The sequence below is a fragment of the Protopterus annectens genome, chromosome 10.part0 (assembly GCF_019279795.1).
Source record: "Protopterus annectens isolate FY-2018-M chromosome 10.part0, PAN1.0, whole genome shotgun sequence".
NCBI lineage: Eukaryota > Metazoa > Chordata > Ceratodontiformes > Protopteridae > Protopterus > Protopterus annectens.
Window position 1 is genome coordinate 680,069,548 of NC_056744.1, and position 16,902 is coordinate 680,086,449.

Consider the following 16,902-nt stretch of genomic DNA (forward strand, 5'->3'; position numbering starts at 1 on the left):
AATGAAATCCAAGTGTTTTTTAACACTTCTCATTCCAATGCCTGGGAACCGGTATAGATTGGCTAGAGTCCATATTCTGTTATTATATTTAACTATTACTAATGTCATATGGTCTTCTTTATCTTCATATTTATAAATGATTTCTGGGTTAATCACATTAGTTTTCCATAAAATTGTTACCCCTTTTGTCTTTGTCTTATAAGTGGATTCCACCAATATCATATATTCCTTAGGATTCTGTTTGTAATTGTCATTTGTTTTGGAATGAGTTTCTTAAAGGAAGACAATTTTGCTTTGTCAGTTTTAAATATTTCAGTAGATTTGATCTCTTGCTAGGATTGTTTAAGCCATTGGTATTTAAAGATAATAAAGTTAAATCCATCTTAGGTTATTTAAACTATGTATGCTTTGTTTTATTATGACTATTGAACATTTTCCTCTGATAACTATAACGTATATGTTTGAGCTTTTAAAGGAAATTATCAGTTTTATACTTTGAGTGTTTACCAATAAAGTAATGTTTTGGTCAGGCATACTAAAAGTTTTTTGTGAAATAACAATTTTAATTTAATAAATGTTAACAAAACTAAGATCTGCACTAGCCATGGAATGAAAATCATTCTTAATCTAATGGATAAACCTGTACATCAGATTATCATTCATACCTTGACAATCTGAGCTCCATAAATTGAATTATCATATGGAGAATATTTGTAATAGGAATAAGCAATATTTATATTATATTGAACATATATAGCACTATTGCAGATTAGACAGAATTCTCATACAATATAAATGTCCACTTATTGTATAAGCAATTAATATTTACATGAAAGATAGAAGACAAGCAATTCAATCATAGTAAAGTAGGATGTATCATATATAAAACTTCTGTAAAATATTATACCACACAGCTCAAAATGTATTACTTAATGTAAATAGATGATAATAATATTTATACCTAATGTTTATAATACAATGTATTTTAATGGACATATCAGAAGTTATATTTCATTGTTTGGCAGCATTTAAGTAATCATTTTGTTTGTTGCTAACTTACTTAAAGCATCAAGTTTGTTTTATGTGAACATTGATGAAAGTTGGTGCATTTTAATTATCAGTGCATCCCTTGTACTCCCATTTCCTACACATAAGTATTTTCATATCTCTCATTCTTATTATAAAATGAGTGAAATTATAGGTAAAAACAACAAATTCACTTATTGTGATTATTGATTACAAGTTCCCTTTCCATATTCATAAATTGCCATTTTATGGCATATACTGAAAGTTTTTAGATTTAAATGGCAACATTCTATTTTTTATATTCAGCAAAGGTTAAACTAAGTGATTATTGTCAATGTAATACTATTTATTCAGAATGTGATTGTTACATTCTGTGATGTTCCTAGTTCAGGCTTCTATTGTTTCCCTTGAACAACTTTGCAGTTTGACATCATGTATAACAACATTAGTTACCTTGGTAATAGCTTAAGTATTATGTATGGTCAAGATAGGTTACAAAACCACAATTCAAGTTAAAGCAATTATATGACTTGTTATGCACATTTACTTTTATGAGAAAATCATCATGCTTCCCCTTGATGTTCAATGTAGTGTATGTCATTTATGACAAGTTAAAACAGTAGTGTTATTATACACAAGCCCATGTTATTAAACTAAGTGTCTATTGTCAATTTAATACTATTTCTTCAGAATATGATTGTTATATTCTGTGATAGTTCAAGTTCAGGCTTCTATTGTTTCTCTTGTACAACTTTGTCAGTTTGATGTCATGTATAAAATGTTAGTTGCCTTTGCTTCAGTATTATATATGGTCAAGATGGGTTACAAAAACTTCAATTCAAGTTAAAGCAATTATATGACTTGTTATCCATATTTATTATATAAGAAAAGCTAATGCTTCCCCTTGATGTTCAATGTAGTGCATGTCATTTATGACAAATTAAGACAGTAGTGTTATTATACTCAAGCCCATGTTATTAAATCCTGTCTTTAATATCTAAATTCAGAAGACTGCTTCATATTATATGATGATTATATATTTTATGTCTAGATTTACTAAAACCATACATTATATAACTATAGTGTGTTTTTTTTTTTTTTGGCTGTTGCTTAGTTATTTGAGAGACCACAAGCTGTAATGTTTATTCTTATTATTAGCACCTTCCAAGCATGTTTATACAGTCCATAAGAGTGGTTATACACACCAAACCAACCGAATAACAGAAAAAAGTATAACCCACTCTAAAAAACACCACAGATCCAACGGCACAGTCCAAGCAGCTGGTATAGCAAAAATGAATACTTTAATAATGTAGAAACACTAAAAATGGTATGACAAATTGAATTTAGCGCTTTCATCCACTGCAAATGTGGATTTCTGAAGAAGTCAGTTAGCTTAGTACTAAGAATTTTAAACTAATATTAAGGATGATATTTTCCAAGCAGATTTTAATATTAGTTCCTTGCCCAGAAATGAAAGAAATTTTATGACTATGGATCTAGGTGGAGTATTTGTTGTGTTAGAAGCAGGTTTCCTCAGTGCTCTATATGACCTTTCAATTCCAAATGAAAGTCCCTTTTTCAAGTCTAAAAATTCAGGAATCCAGGTTAAGAATGATATAATGTCTTTTCCTTCAGTGTTTTCAGGCAGACCAAAGATCCTTATGTTGTTTCTCCTTTTCCTGTTTTCTAAGTCATCTATTTTGTTAAGCAGCCATGTATTCTATTGGTTCCCTATTAGAAGACCGAAGATGCATTCTTTCGAAAGCATCTTGGTCGAACTCAAAAGACTGAAATGTCAGAATATCGAAGCAGCTTTTAAGCAAATTCTTTCCCTGGGAAAGAATTCGCTTGGCCGCTTTGTTACTTTGTGGTTGTCGGCACTGTAATGCAGTCTCGGAGTTGGTATATTTAAGTAGGGAGGTGGGGTTGGTGGGTGCAGCCCCCCACATCAGGGGCTGTGGGAGCGAAGCCTCCAACTTAATGTATAAGTGTTTTTTTTTTTTTGGAACATCGATTTTTTTCCCTAGGAAAAAAATCACTGTTCTGACAGTTTGAAATTGCAAGCTTTCACTTACAAAGGGTCGATTAATCACCGTTTGCTTTTTTAAGCATTCGGTGATCTAATATAGACCCATTCTATTTAAGCAGAAATTCTTTTTGGAGTTCTTCCTCTTTGAGTCTCCCTTCAGTGTCATTTAGAAAAGTCTCTATATTTGTTATTTTTATATGTTGTTGCTGTAATAGTTCCGTAAGAGTATCCATCTCTTTTGAGAATTTAATTTGAAATTTTCTAAGTCATTTTTAAAGCCATCCATCTTCAAAGATAGTTCCTGTAAGGTAGATGGCATCAATTGCAGTTCTTTTTTCAAAGCAACATCTGGATGAGAATTCCTTTAGTTGTTCATATTCAGTGACTCAATATATCTCCAAGTTACTCGACAGGAAATTTTTTGTATATCTGCACCAAAATGTATATTTATGTTGTTTACTAATTTGTCTACAGATTTCTGACATTTTAAACTTGAAAATAATAACATTTTCTTATATTATTATACTGGAGCTCTCAAAATTTACTGTTCTCCGTTGGCCATCTAGCGTGGTCACTTGTCTTGATGTAATCTGCAAGGTCAAAAATATTTGCAACTTGCATTTCATCTGTATTATCTCTGTACAGTTTCTATTAGGCAATAACTTAAGACATACATAACTTTTCTTTATTCTTTTTTACTTACCTGGATCCAGAGGTTGAACTTAAGCCACTAGAGAAACTATTTTTTTCATCCTGGGACTGGGAGCATGGACTGGACTCTGTACTACTTTGCATTCTGCAGAAGTACTTGGGCTTGGTAGAACTAAACTAAACTTAAACAGTAAGCACAGCTCAGTTTGCTCGTTGCTGCCTGACTTGGTGTGCTGCCCTGCTATATCCAAACAGGTGCCTGCTAAAGAATGAATATAAAAATCTAAAAACAGTCCTAATGTCTCCGATAGGCTGGCAGTCTGACTGGGTGTGTCACAAAGCTGGTCTGTGATGATGTTAGCTACAATTTATTAAAAAAAAAATGGGAATTAAAGGCACCACTCTGGAATTTTGGAAAATGACATACATACCTCTCAACTGTATCAAATTCCTCTGTATTTACCAGTTTTGAGGGCAAAATAATGCTGCATTATTTTGCCCTCAAAATTGGTAAATATAGAGGAATTTGATGCAGTTGAGAGGTATGTATGTCATTTTCCAAATCATCTGTAGTGGTAAATATGATTGGCTATAAAAGGAAGCAGGATTTATGCTGTATGCAAATCATTAACTTTGTTGCTATTGGATAGTTCTGCCACTAGGATATCAGACATTTGATACCTTGAAATACAATAATGATTGGCTCACAGCAAGACACAGGAGATATGATGTATGCAAACCAATGAGTTTTTCATTGGTTATGACTATGTGTCTGGAACACTGATTGGTTTATTCTGTGTTTAAATTCAGGGTGAGCACAGCTAAGACATATGATCTGATGACGGCTAGTAAGCCGAAAGCGCTTATCAGGGAATTTTACTGTGCTCCTGTCTTTGTTGTTTTTACTGAAGATTAAAGTTTGTTTTTAACATTTTTACAGCTGTGGTGGAACCAAGGATTTTTTTCCTACGAGGTAGGGCCTAAGGCTCTTTTCTTTGAGAATAAGGCAGTGCTGTAATCTGTTACCAAATGCATTATAGCTCCTCCCATTTTCAGGCCATTTGCTAATATTCTGGCTTTTGCCATGATAACCTCTTATCTGTTTAATTAATGAAGATAAAGAGCCTTGAATACCTGGCATTATGCATTCGGGAAATAATTCCATGGGCACAGTCTATCATAAGTACAGTCTCCAGATCCAGCATACTTTTCAGTTCTGCTATAATAAAAGTCATGGGATATTTGCTTCCACATGCTCAGGGGACTCACACATCTTATATTAATGCATCTTGTTCTATTTTCCATGTTATCTAATTTAGTTCAAGTTCACTTACAGTATGCTGCAGTTGGTGGGAGTCTATTTCATACTTCTGCATAATGTGCTTATTATCTGAAATTTCTGTCTGTTGTGCAGTTATAAAGGACTACAGGAAATTCAACTAAGCCTCATAGTTTGTTGCAATATTGTAAATGCAGGTTATGTCCATGGCAGAACTTTGAAACAACTTTGATAAAAATTCTACCTTTTTTGTTTATATTCTCTGTGATGTTCACAGACTCCACCACCATCTCGTTTCACTTCATAAATCAATCAGCAAAGCAGGGGAAGGTAATTAACCAGTCTATCTGCCTGTCTGTTTATCTATCTATATGTCTATTTAGTTTGTTAGTTATCCTTTTGCTTACTTGGTTAGTCCCAATAGGCTGGTGGTCTCTTTTCAGGGAAGACCCAAGGTTGTATTTATACTACTAGGGGAAATTTGGTCGGGGCATCTGGGTCTTCTACTCTTTTTGGTAGGGAGAGTTGTAGTGTTCTGGTGCAATAGAGAAAACAGTGCAGTCATGGCTGAACTGGAGGCTGGAATTGTCAGATATTTACATGATTCAGAACTGAGTTGGATGGGAATGAATTTTTCAAGGGAAGCAGTGTTAATTACATATTTAGCTGCTAATGGTTTCCCTACTGATATATTAAAACAGATGTTGAATGAGACCAAACCTGCTAATTTACAAGCCTTGCCATGGTCTGATACTGTGGAGAGGATTCTGCTGACCTGAAGGACCTGGCTGGGTATCTTTCTAAGGTGAGAGACAACTTTGTAGTTGAAGGATTTCACTTACATGAATCTACTAAGACTATATTACCCCAAACTTTTGTTGCTGTGGATTCAGTGGTAGAACTGACTTTGGAGAAAAGTGTCTTGTTGAGATGTTGACCAGTGGTTCCTATAATGTTGAAATTGTACAAAAATATTAGACCATTATGTTATTTGGGACTTGATAGTGAAACTTTTAGGGTTCCAGATAACAGATGTTCATTCCATAATTTAACTGTATAAGAATTCTGTAATCTGAAATTTGTGACTTTTTCCATATTTATATTTGGTACAGTGACACAGCAGATGGGGCTGTCACTTCACAGAATGAGGTTCCTTGGTTGGATTCTTTGTTGGGGTGCTTTTGTATGGAGTCTGCATGTCCTCTTTGTGTTTGCATGAGTTTTCTCCGGGTGCTGTAGTTTCCTCCCACATTCCAACGACATGCAGTAGATGAACTGGATACTCTAAATTCGCCATAGGTGTGAATGTGTGTGTGTGTGTGTGTGTGTGTGTGTGTGTGTGTGTGTGTGTGTGTGTGTGTGTGTGTGTGTGTGTGTGAAAGTGTGTGGTGTAGAAGAACTACTGCAGTAGAAATAGCCACCTGGTGGTATAAACCTTGGTTCTAGATGATTGCCACTGTTGAAGTGACACCCTGACCCTGTGTACAAAAATTGAAAAAAGGGGTTGTGAATGGAAAGATTTTTTTATTTTTTTTTACATAAAGTAAGTGCCAAATCATGATACTTTTGCAGGCAATGTTTATCCTTTGAAGAAAAAATTGACCACACAATTTCAGACAGAATGGACAGATTTTTTTTTGTATAAGGGCCACACCAAGCACCTTTCTAGCAGTCTCCCTTACTAGTTCTGCTGTAGTTACCCAGCTATTCGGTAACTCTCCACTGCCTCCCAGTGCCTGTCTTAACTCTTCCCTAAACTCCACAATCACCTTTTTTAACTTCCACCATTTAATCCTTGGCACTGCTTTCACACTCCTCCTCCTCTTCTTGTAGGTTTATTTTATTATTTTTCCCTGATCCTGTTTCCATGCCACTGCCCTATGCATAAACAGCCGAGATCGGATTCGTTTAAGAGCTATTTTGGAAATATGGCCAACGTGCGATCCAGGAACAAGCTCCGGGGACATGTATGTGAGCTCCTAGACTAATCCTGCACGGACTGAGCTCCTCTATGCAAATTACCCTCATTTGCAGGTAAAAACCATGCAAATGAGGGTAATTTGTGATCCAGGAAGCTGTCAGCTGTCAGTGCAGGATGAGTGCAGTCTGCAGAAATATACTCGGTTAGTAACCGAGTACAATTCTGCAAACTACAAAACATTGCTATGACAGCTCCAAATAAAGGCTCCATATGATTGAGGAAGCATGCCAATGGCCAAGTAGAAGGCCATTGGCATTGCAAACTGTTTAAAAAATAATATATTTTTTTTTTTTGCCGATCTCGGCTGTTTAAGCATAGGCAGCAGTGCGCAAACGGGATCGGGGGGAAAATAATAAAATAAACCTAAAATAACCATTCTAACTAAAAGCAGTAGTCTGCCATGCAAGTCAGTGGCAGACATAAGACAACCTGGCCAGTGAGTAATGGTTGCTAAGGGGGAGGCTCAGTGTTGGACATGTAACTATGCATTAGCAAGCAATCCTATGCAAATGAGGGGAAGGATAGTGAATCCCAGATTTCTCTAGGGTGTGAGGCAGGTCCCAAGAGTGTAAGAGTATAAATAGCTGGGTGCAAGACTAGGATATAGGTGTCATTATGGGGGGGATGTCAGGCATGCTGTAAGTGGATTGGAGCCCTGTGGCTCAGGATTGCTCCTAGCTTAGCACAGCTAAGCTAGGGGTGTGTCTAAACCTGCCTAACACTCTTTACAAAGTGTAAGTGGGTGTGCGAGTCATGCACCAGGTTTTACAGGAAGAAAAAGGAAGTTAAACCAGGAAATAGCAGTTCTGTGCACATTTGAGCACACAGGCTTAAACAGGGAGGCAATGGGAAGGGAAAACAGCAGTAGGAAGGTAATCAAGGAGAACTAGCTTAGCTGACAGGTGAAATGTATCAGAATCAGCCAATTACACAGGCAGCAGATGAGCCCAGCCCACCACACCACTATAAACTATGCAAACACCTTTCCCCCTTATTTTTCCCAAAAACTGTGCACTACCGGTGTATACAGAAGGGGAAATTTTACAAAATGAAAGCAAGAGAAAAAATGTTGGGGGCTGCTTTTGTTATCATAAAACAGCATGTGCAAGAGGCTGAGGGTTGTGAGGATGTGAATGCTGCTGAGAAATCCAAAGTGAGGAGACGGAGAAGAGTGTACAGACCAGGGTAACCTACCATGGGCTACATGAGATAGAGATAGTGGAGTGCTATAGGATGGACAGTGACCTCTTACAGCAAATTGTTGAGCTGTGCTGGCCACGCCTCACACACAGAACTAACAGAGGGGAACCCATCCCAGTGGATACCAAGGTATGTGTAGGCCTAAGAATACTAGCTATAGGTACCTTCCAAAGGCCAACTGGGAATGTGATGGGGATTTCACAGGCATCAGCATCCAGGGTACTCCAGTTACTGGATGCCATGTCAGCACATGTCGGTGAGCATGTATATTTCCCCATCACCCATGAGGCGTTGGCCAGCAATATGCGTCTCTTCCACCAAATAGCAGAATACCCTGAGGTAGTGGGTGCAATAGCTGCCAGGTCATGTGCGATGCCCAGGGCATAATAATGAATGTGTGTGCTGGCTGCCCTAGAAACTACCACAATTCCCACATCTGGCATCTGACACAGCTGTACCAGACATTCACCAATGGGGACATCCCACTCGGTCTCCTAGTGGGGGACGCTGGATATGCACTGGAGCCATGACTGATGACACCCATCAGAAATGCACACACACCCAAACAAGAACTCCATAATGAGGCACATGCACAAACACGAATCATAATAGAGTGTGTGTTTGGGATGCTGAAGTCACGGTTCCGGTGCCTGGACACATCTGGTAGAGCCTTGTAGTATTCACCAACTACATGTACCCAAATTGCCCTTGTATGTGCCATGCTACACAATATGATCCTGTGGAAACAGCTGCAGCAGTAACAGCATGGGTCTGGGCCACACAGCTCCCCACCATTGCCAAGGCCTGCACAGGCACAGAGTGACTCAGAGGAGGGACAACCTGAGCCTGACCCAGTAGGCAGAAGGAGGCATGCCCACTATGCCCTGGCCTTGGCAAAGAGGCAATGCATAGCACATGCACTGAAACAGTAGGGACCCAGGGAATGACACCTCTCTCTGACTCGCACATACAGTAAAAGGAATGACAAACATGACACTACCTGTGCTTAACCATGTATAGGGAGTGTACTATGTACATCCAACATAGGCATCCCTGCAGCACCACCCTCAGTACTGGGACATCCACAAGGTAAGTGACTCACACATACCAGTTGGGGCGGTCATATACACAACAACAGTGACAGCCAGCAGGATAGGTGTAGACAAACATAAACAAATGCTGTATTATGGCCTCTGAATGAGCCCTATGGGTAACTCCACCCCCAGACCTACACAGATGGACTACAGCAGGCCAGGCAGTTGGATGTAAGTTGTGAAATTTGGAAGTCAAAAACTAATATGTAGGTAATTAAAGCTAAGATCTGTAGTACACTGATATGCCTCTAGCCAGCATGATAGGTAAGACTACAGACTGAAATGGAGTACCCAACATGCCAGTACAGTCCTAGCAAATGTGTACAAGTGTCAGGTGTGCCCCCCCCCATCCTACGTACACTTATAGTAACAGTCGGGTGTGCCCCACCCACTCCTGTGTAGAAATGTAGAAACAGTCAGGCCCCCCCCCCGCTATGCAGAAATGTAGTAACAGTCAATGCCAAATGACTGATGGATAACCTGCAGACACAGCATGCTACCTGTCGGTGTACAACACAAAGGTCAGCACCGAAGTGCAACCTACCTGGACATGATCAACACATGCAGTACAGGTGGCCATACTGGGCATGCTCACACACTTAAATATATGAAGGCCATGACTGCAAACACCAGTGGACCAGACATATCTGAAAGTCACAGTTCTTAGTGCAGACACAAGTCAGTATGCACCACTCCTGCCTTGCACACACAGTGGATAGGAATACAGACATATATGTAAGGACAACACACTATAATAAACCAAAGGTAGACAGATATAGATGTGTGGAAGAGGGTGACCATGACAAGCAGCAATCCGGGCCTGTCCCACGCAGCACACAGCCAAACGGCCTCAAAAACATGAGGTGCAGATTTCACTCACTGCAGATACTAGCCACCAGTATCTGTCCGCATGGCAGACTATGTGGTGCATGTGTCAGCTGTGCAACATGACTGTACAAGGAAGTAGTCATCTAGTAGCTGTATAGACATACCTGTGACATATGACCCCGTGTGTGCCTGCATGTGGCATGTCAACCCCTACATGAATGGGTTATGGCCCATGCACACACTGCTCTCCTCATAGCAGTATTATGATAAGCCTGCTGAGGTCATCCAATGTGAAATACACCTTTGGGAGAGCTGTAGCTCAGAAATCTCCATGGCGCATCCCATAACTGTGTACTGCTTTAGTGATAAACTAGTTAGATAGTAGTTCCAACCCCAGACTTGGGAACTGTATGTGTTTGTGTGTGAATCTGTGTGTGTGTGGGTCTGACTGAGTAGATAGAAATGCTTTTTAGGCTACTCACACTCCATACAAATCATATATTCAACTTTGGCAAGGCTGCTGATGTCACTCACCTAGATATACACCTCTGGGAAAGTCATAACCCAGTAATCTCCATAATGTGTCCTATAACTGTGCACTGCTGTAGTGTGATAAAGTAGTCAGGTAGTTGTTCTAACCTCAGACCTGCCAAATGTGTGTATTTGTGTGTCTGACTGAGTAGAAAGCAATGTTTTTTAGGCTGCTTACACTCCGTACAAATCATATACTCACCTTTGGCAAGGCTGCTGATGTCACTCACCTTGAAATATACCTCTGGGAAGTCATAACCCAGTAATCTCTGTAGCGCGTCCTGTAACTGTGTAGTGTGATAATGTAAGTTAGGTAGGTGTTCTAACCCCAGACTTGGCAACTGCGTTTATGTGTGAATATGTGTGTGTGTCTGATTGAGTAGAAAGCAATTCTTTTTAGGCTGCTCACACCATACAAATCATATACTCAACTTTGGCAAGGCTGCTGATGTCACTCACCTAGAAATATACCTCTGGGAAAATCATAACCCAGTAATCTCTGTAGCATGTTCTGTAACTGTGTAGTGTAATAATGTAATTAGGTAGATGTTCAAACCTCGGACCTGGCAAATGTATGAATCTGTGTGTCTCTGACTGAGTAGAGAACAATGTTTTTAGGGTACTCACACTCCTTAGAATTCATATACTCAACTAGCACTTCCTGTAACTGTGTACTGCTGTAGTGTGATTTAGAACTGTGGTAGGGTTCCATCTCCACCCATGACAGTTCTGGATGTTTTGTGTGTGTTTCAATGCCTGTGTGTGGAGCAATGCATTTTAGGCTAGTCACTTGCAGTACAGTTGAAATGCCATTCTTTGGCAATCCTGATGATGCCATTCAGTATGAAATATAACTTTGGGGTGATAGTTCTTTAGTAATCCTTGTGGTGCGACCTATAACTGCTCCATGCTGTAGTGTGATATAGGCCTTGGTAAGGGGTTGTGGATGTTTTGTGTGTGTCTCACTGTCTGTGTAAGGAGCAATGCATTTTAGACTAGTCAGTTGCAGTACAGTTGAAATGCCCTTCTTTGGCAATCCTGCTGATGTCATTCATTGTGAAATACACCTTTGGGAAAGGCTTCCTCTAGTAATCCTTGTGGTGTGTCCTAAAACAGTTCCATGCTGTAGTGTCTTATAAACTTAGGTCAGGGGTTCTATACCCACACATATCAGCTGTGGATGTTTGTGTGTGTCTCACTGTCTGTGTAGGGAGCAATGCATTTTAGGCTAGTCACTTGCCGTACAGTTGAAATGCCCTTCTTTGGCAATCCTGCTGATGTCATTCATTGTGAAATGCACCTTTGCGGAAAACCTACTCCAGTAATGTCCGCGGTGCATACCATAACTGTGTAGTGCTGTAGTGTAATAAACTAATTAGGAAGGGGTGCTACTCCCAGACATGACAGGTATGTGTTTGTAACTTGTATCCTTTGTAAAGGTAGTTGTGAGTGTGGGCAATGTGTTTGCTTATGTCTTTTATGGTGGCCCTACTATATATCACAATGTCAACCATACAGAGATAACAGATGTAAATTAGCTGAGAGGCTGGCATGCAAAGCCATACCCATACATGTGACATCAATGCCAGCCAATCACAGTTAGCAATCCCACTATTACCAGGAGCACACACTCAACCCATGTGTCATATGCACACACATGTCTAGGCAACAGCCAATATGTGGGTAGTACACTGCATATTGGCCACTGATAGTAACTAAGCAGTGATAGCAGTGGGCTACAGAGGCAGTGGCGGCTGGTGACTTCAAATTGAAGGGGGGCTGCAGGAGACAGCTGAATGTGTGGGGTCAATGGGAAGGGGTGCGGCCAACTAGAAAGAGGAGGAGCTATCCTCAAAAACACAAAAACTGGAACTTTAATTAAATATGCTGCCCTGGGTGCAAACCGTCATTATGAGAGTCCAATCAAGACAAAATGAAATGTCAAAGAAAAAAAAATGTTTCAGTGCATTGGCTGCATGACAGCTTACTTAATATCTAGATGGAAACAAAAAGATTGTGAGGCATGAAAAAATAAATTACTTTTTAAATACATTACTGGAAAGCCAGTCAAAATCAAGTATAAGAAAAACAAGCAGCACTCAACTCAAACCACTTCTCCTTGCACTGCAGTTCTAATTATAATTTATTTTCATCTTTATAAAAAGTACCAAGTAACATGCTGAAAGTAGCAATGATACCCCCACTTGTAAAAATGTTTCTTATCCAGAAAAAGACCTGCTGCCTGACAACTATCTGCTTGTTTCATTGGGAAAACATGATCAAAGTAAAAAAATGAACAGCAAACAAGAAACAAGCTCAAGATAAATTGCTTAAAGGATTACTGCACAGTTTATGGACCAGACATGATAGATTGGCATTCTGTTTAGTTTATGGGTAAAGCCTGCAAAGATGATGGCAAGGCTCCAACAAAGGTATTGAGCTTCTTAAAGTACTGTAATCCTATCCATAATTACAAATATTGTCATGCATTTCAATACCCAAGGCTTATACGTTATCTAGTTATGTAAGTATTCCCTGCATGGCAACAACAAAAAAGGCTTTCAATGTTGGCAATTCTTTAACAGTAAGCTTACTTGCATCTTACAATCTCAGACAAGCTTACCTGGTGGTCATGAAATCATTGCTACTTAAACATAGAGCAACAGGGACTTTCTGAATAATAAGAAGCATAATCAACAGTATAAAAATATGACAGAAAACCAGAACATTCTGCAAAATCAAGCAAGACAGATGAAAAGCCACTGTAGTACTTGTGTCTACCTTGGATTTGGGGGGTACTCTGCACACTTAACACTGCATAACTGATCCTTGCCTTGCCTTGCTTGGACACATCCAGAGTCACTATGCGGGGGAGTGGGGTACAACAAGTATGTCACAACTTGAAATGTCTCTGGCTGACTGCAATGGCCCTGACACATTTTATACCTCTCAACGTCAGAGCAAGAAATCTGGACAAAGTCAGGCCCAAAATTAAGGACAATATTTAAATATTGTTCTTATAAACTTTCTAATAGAATATTTGTGCTTCTTGCAGTAGTATGAATTTTCTGAAGGGTATGAAATCTGAAACTGAAATATCTGTCATTATTTTCTTACTTCAGTCTTTAATGATTTGCTACCAATTTGCCAGAAAACCACAATTTTATGAAAAATGGATCAAAAATGTGATGCAAAAATATAAAATAGCCACACAATACAGCTGGGAACTTGTCAAAGAAGGGGCACTTTTTAATATTAGCACTGTTAGCTTGAGCAGCTGACAAAATAAATGAATCTACATGCATTTCTGAAATAAAAGTAATGTATAACTCTGATTATTACAGTTATTTATTAATTGTAAACCCTCCATGTATTCTTCCAAAATTGACATTTTGCAGATGGATTAGAGGGAGAGCAACATTTTGAGCCAAAATTGGGGACAGTTGAGAGGTTTGGATATGTCCAATTCTATAAAGCAATTTGCACGTACCTCTCAACCTGTTAATGCAGGAAATCTAGATAAGGCCAAATATATTGGGGGAACACAAAAACAGTACTAAAAATTGCTCTTGTATAAACTTAATTGATAGAACAGGTCTTGCTTTAGCATGCATTTTTCTGAAGGTTATGAAGTCTGAAATCCAATGTCTGTCATTATTTAGTGACTTAATTCCTAAATGATTTGCCAGAAAACCACAAATTTTATGAGGAACAAACCAAAAATAAGAAGCAAAAATCTATTCATTCTGTGAAAATCTGGACAGTTGAGAGGTATAGTTCAGCTGAGCCGGGGCTGTCTGAGGTTTGCCTTCCTTCCCCCTCACAAAATCATGGTCGAATAGCGCCACCCCCTGCAGCCATTCCAATGTCCCATTACTTGGCTATTTCGCCCCATTTACTATAAACACTGCAATGTGCATACTGCTTTACTTTTATGATGATTTGTATTTTATTTAAAAGTTTTATTTTGTATTTTACAGCACAAACACTAAAACATCTGCTAAACAAAGCAATGCAGACTTATCATTAAAACTCTACCCTTGAAACTCACATTCATTGAAAGAGCAGTGAAATCCACATTCAAAGAAAACACATTTGAGTAGTATAAATATTTACTTGGGCTGTTTTCAAATGATAGGCCCCTTGCACACAAAACATACATGTGTTGTGTGATACACCTTCCTGATTGTATTAAATTATATTCCTTGTATAATATAGTACAGTTGTTAGAGGGTGTTTTAAATTTATTGTTTTGAACATTTTTCCAGTAAACAATGAAACAAAATGCATGCACCAATAATGGCAAAACTGCCCAATTGAGAACATTTCCATTATAAAAAAGTCTACTCAAACATATATAATACGCCAGTATCAGTAAATATGCACAATCTCTGCAGAAGTAAGTCATCTAAATAATTCCACATTAAAGAGATCTGTAACTAATGAAGAGGTTTCTGCTAGTTAGTATCTTCGCCATAGAAGACATTCATAGTATGGCAGCATCCACGCTTTGGGGGAGTAGAACCCACATCCTTCTGCATCAAAAGCAAGTACATAACTGGTTGTGCTATTAACAATGCAAGCAAACTCAGCATAAGTAGCACTAAACTTCTCTTCTCCTGCAGCTCTCAGCTCCTTGTAAAATCTACTCAATACTCAACTGTATCTCAACTTCACAGCACAAGAAATCTGGATAAAGCCAAAATTTATTGGGGGGGGGCAAAAGCCCAAAAACCAGGGACACAAACATTGCTTGTCTAATTTTGGAAAGTTGGTAGAATAAAATGTTTTATTACCAGCATACATTTTACTGCCCAGTCTTGAATCCAGGTCCCTGTGCAAAACAGTCAAAGCAACATACCACTATGCCAAACCAGCCGCTTTGTGAAAGAGAGGAAGACTAAGACTTAAATGGCTATCATTTAGTGAATTCAGTTCTTACTATAGCTGTCAACATCTTAGCAGAAAACACTTGGATAGACCCAGTAATGGGGGGATACAGCCCTCAAACATATCCAGTGAATTCAGTTCTTGCCAACCTTAGCACAAAAAAACCTGGATGAAGCCAATAATGGGGGAATACAGTCCCAAAATAGGGACAAATTTCAAATATTCTTCTTATAAACTTAGAAAATTGCTAGAATAAAAGGTTTTGTGTTACTATGTACTTTCTGAAGATTATGAAGTCTGAAATTCAAATGCCTGTCAATTTTATTTAACATTTAACCAGGAAAGTCTGACAGAACAAAAAACAATTTTCAGCAGAGGCCCAGGGAGAAATACTGCAGACACATGTCTTTGTAACATGGGAGAACACCAGAGCAAACCCATGCAAACACAGGAAGGAGATGCAGACTCCACACAGAAGGCACCCCAGCCAAGAATCAAATGAGAAAACCTCTAGCTGTAAGGCATCACTACCACTGCACCTTCAAAGCAAACCCACACAAGAAGGACATGCAGACTCCACACAGAAGGCACCCTAGCCAAGGATCAAACCTGAGAACCTGCATCTGAAAGGCAACAATGCTACCACTGTATTATCGAATATCTCAGAATTTAAGCATTCAGAAACCACAGATGTTAAGAGGAACAGAACACAACAAAATATGAGACAAAAATCTGCAATATTTTACAAATGGTGGTGGGTAGGGAATTCAGGCTTTTGTTACCTGCACTCAAGGTACAAGGTTCAAGCCTGATCTCTAACCACCACCAGGTTACATGTTCTCCCTAGCCACTGCAACTGAGGCCTAAACACACACACTCTATCGTCCAAGCATCCATCCATGATCTGCTCAAATAAACCAGCCATACTCCACCCGAAGTCACGATCTGTTCAGTAATCCACATCCAGTCAAAGTCACAATCCTGTGCATCCTTCCCAGCCTTTAAATAATCCATCCAGCCAATCCCTGATGTCAATGGTTCCATGAGAGAGAGCACATCCTCCCCAGCCTGTGGATGTCGCAGTCCGATCCCTTTCCAGTCTATGCAGGTAACTGCATAGACCTCTGGGATATCTGGAATGAAATGTTGAGCAGCCAATTCGGAATGCTGATGAGACAGTCTGGGATTTTGTGTGCATGCTCCAGACTGCTTCACCAGCAATCTGACATCGGAAAAACGTGCAAGTGCACATGCACGAATTTCAGGATTCGCATTTATTTTATTTTATTTTAGTTTTTTTCTTTTCTTTTTTCGTTTTACTTTTTATTTTTACATCTGGGAGGGCTGCAATCCTGCATTCTGATAGCACGAGCCGCCCCTGTAGAGGGCA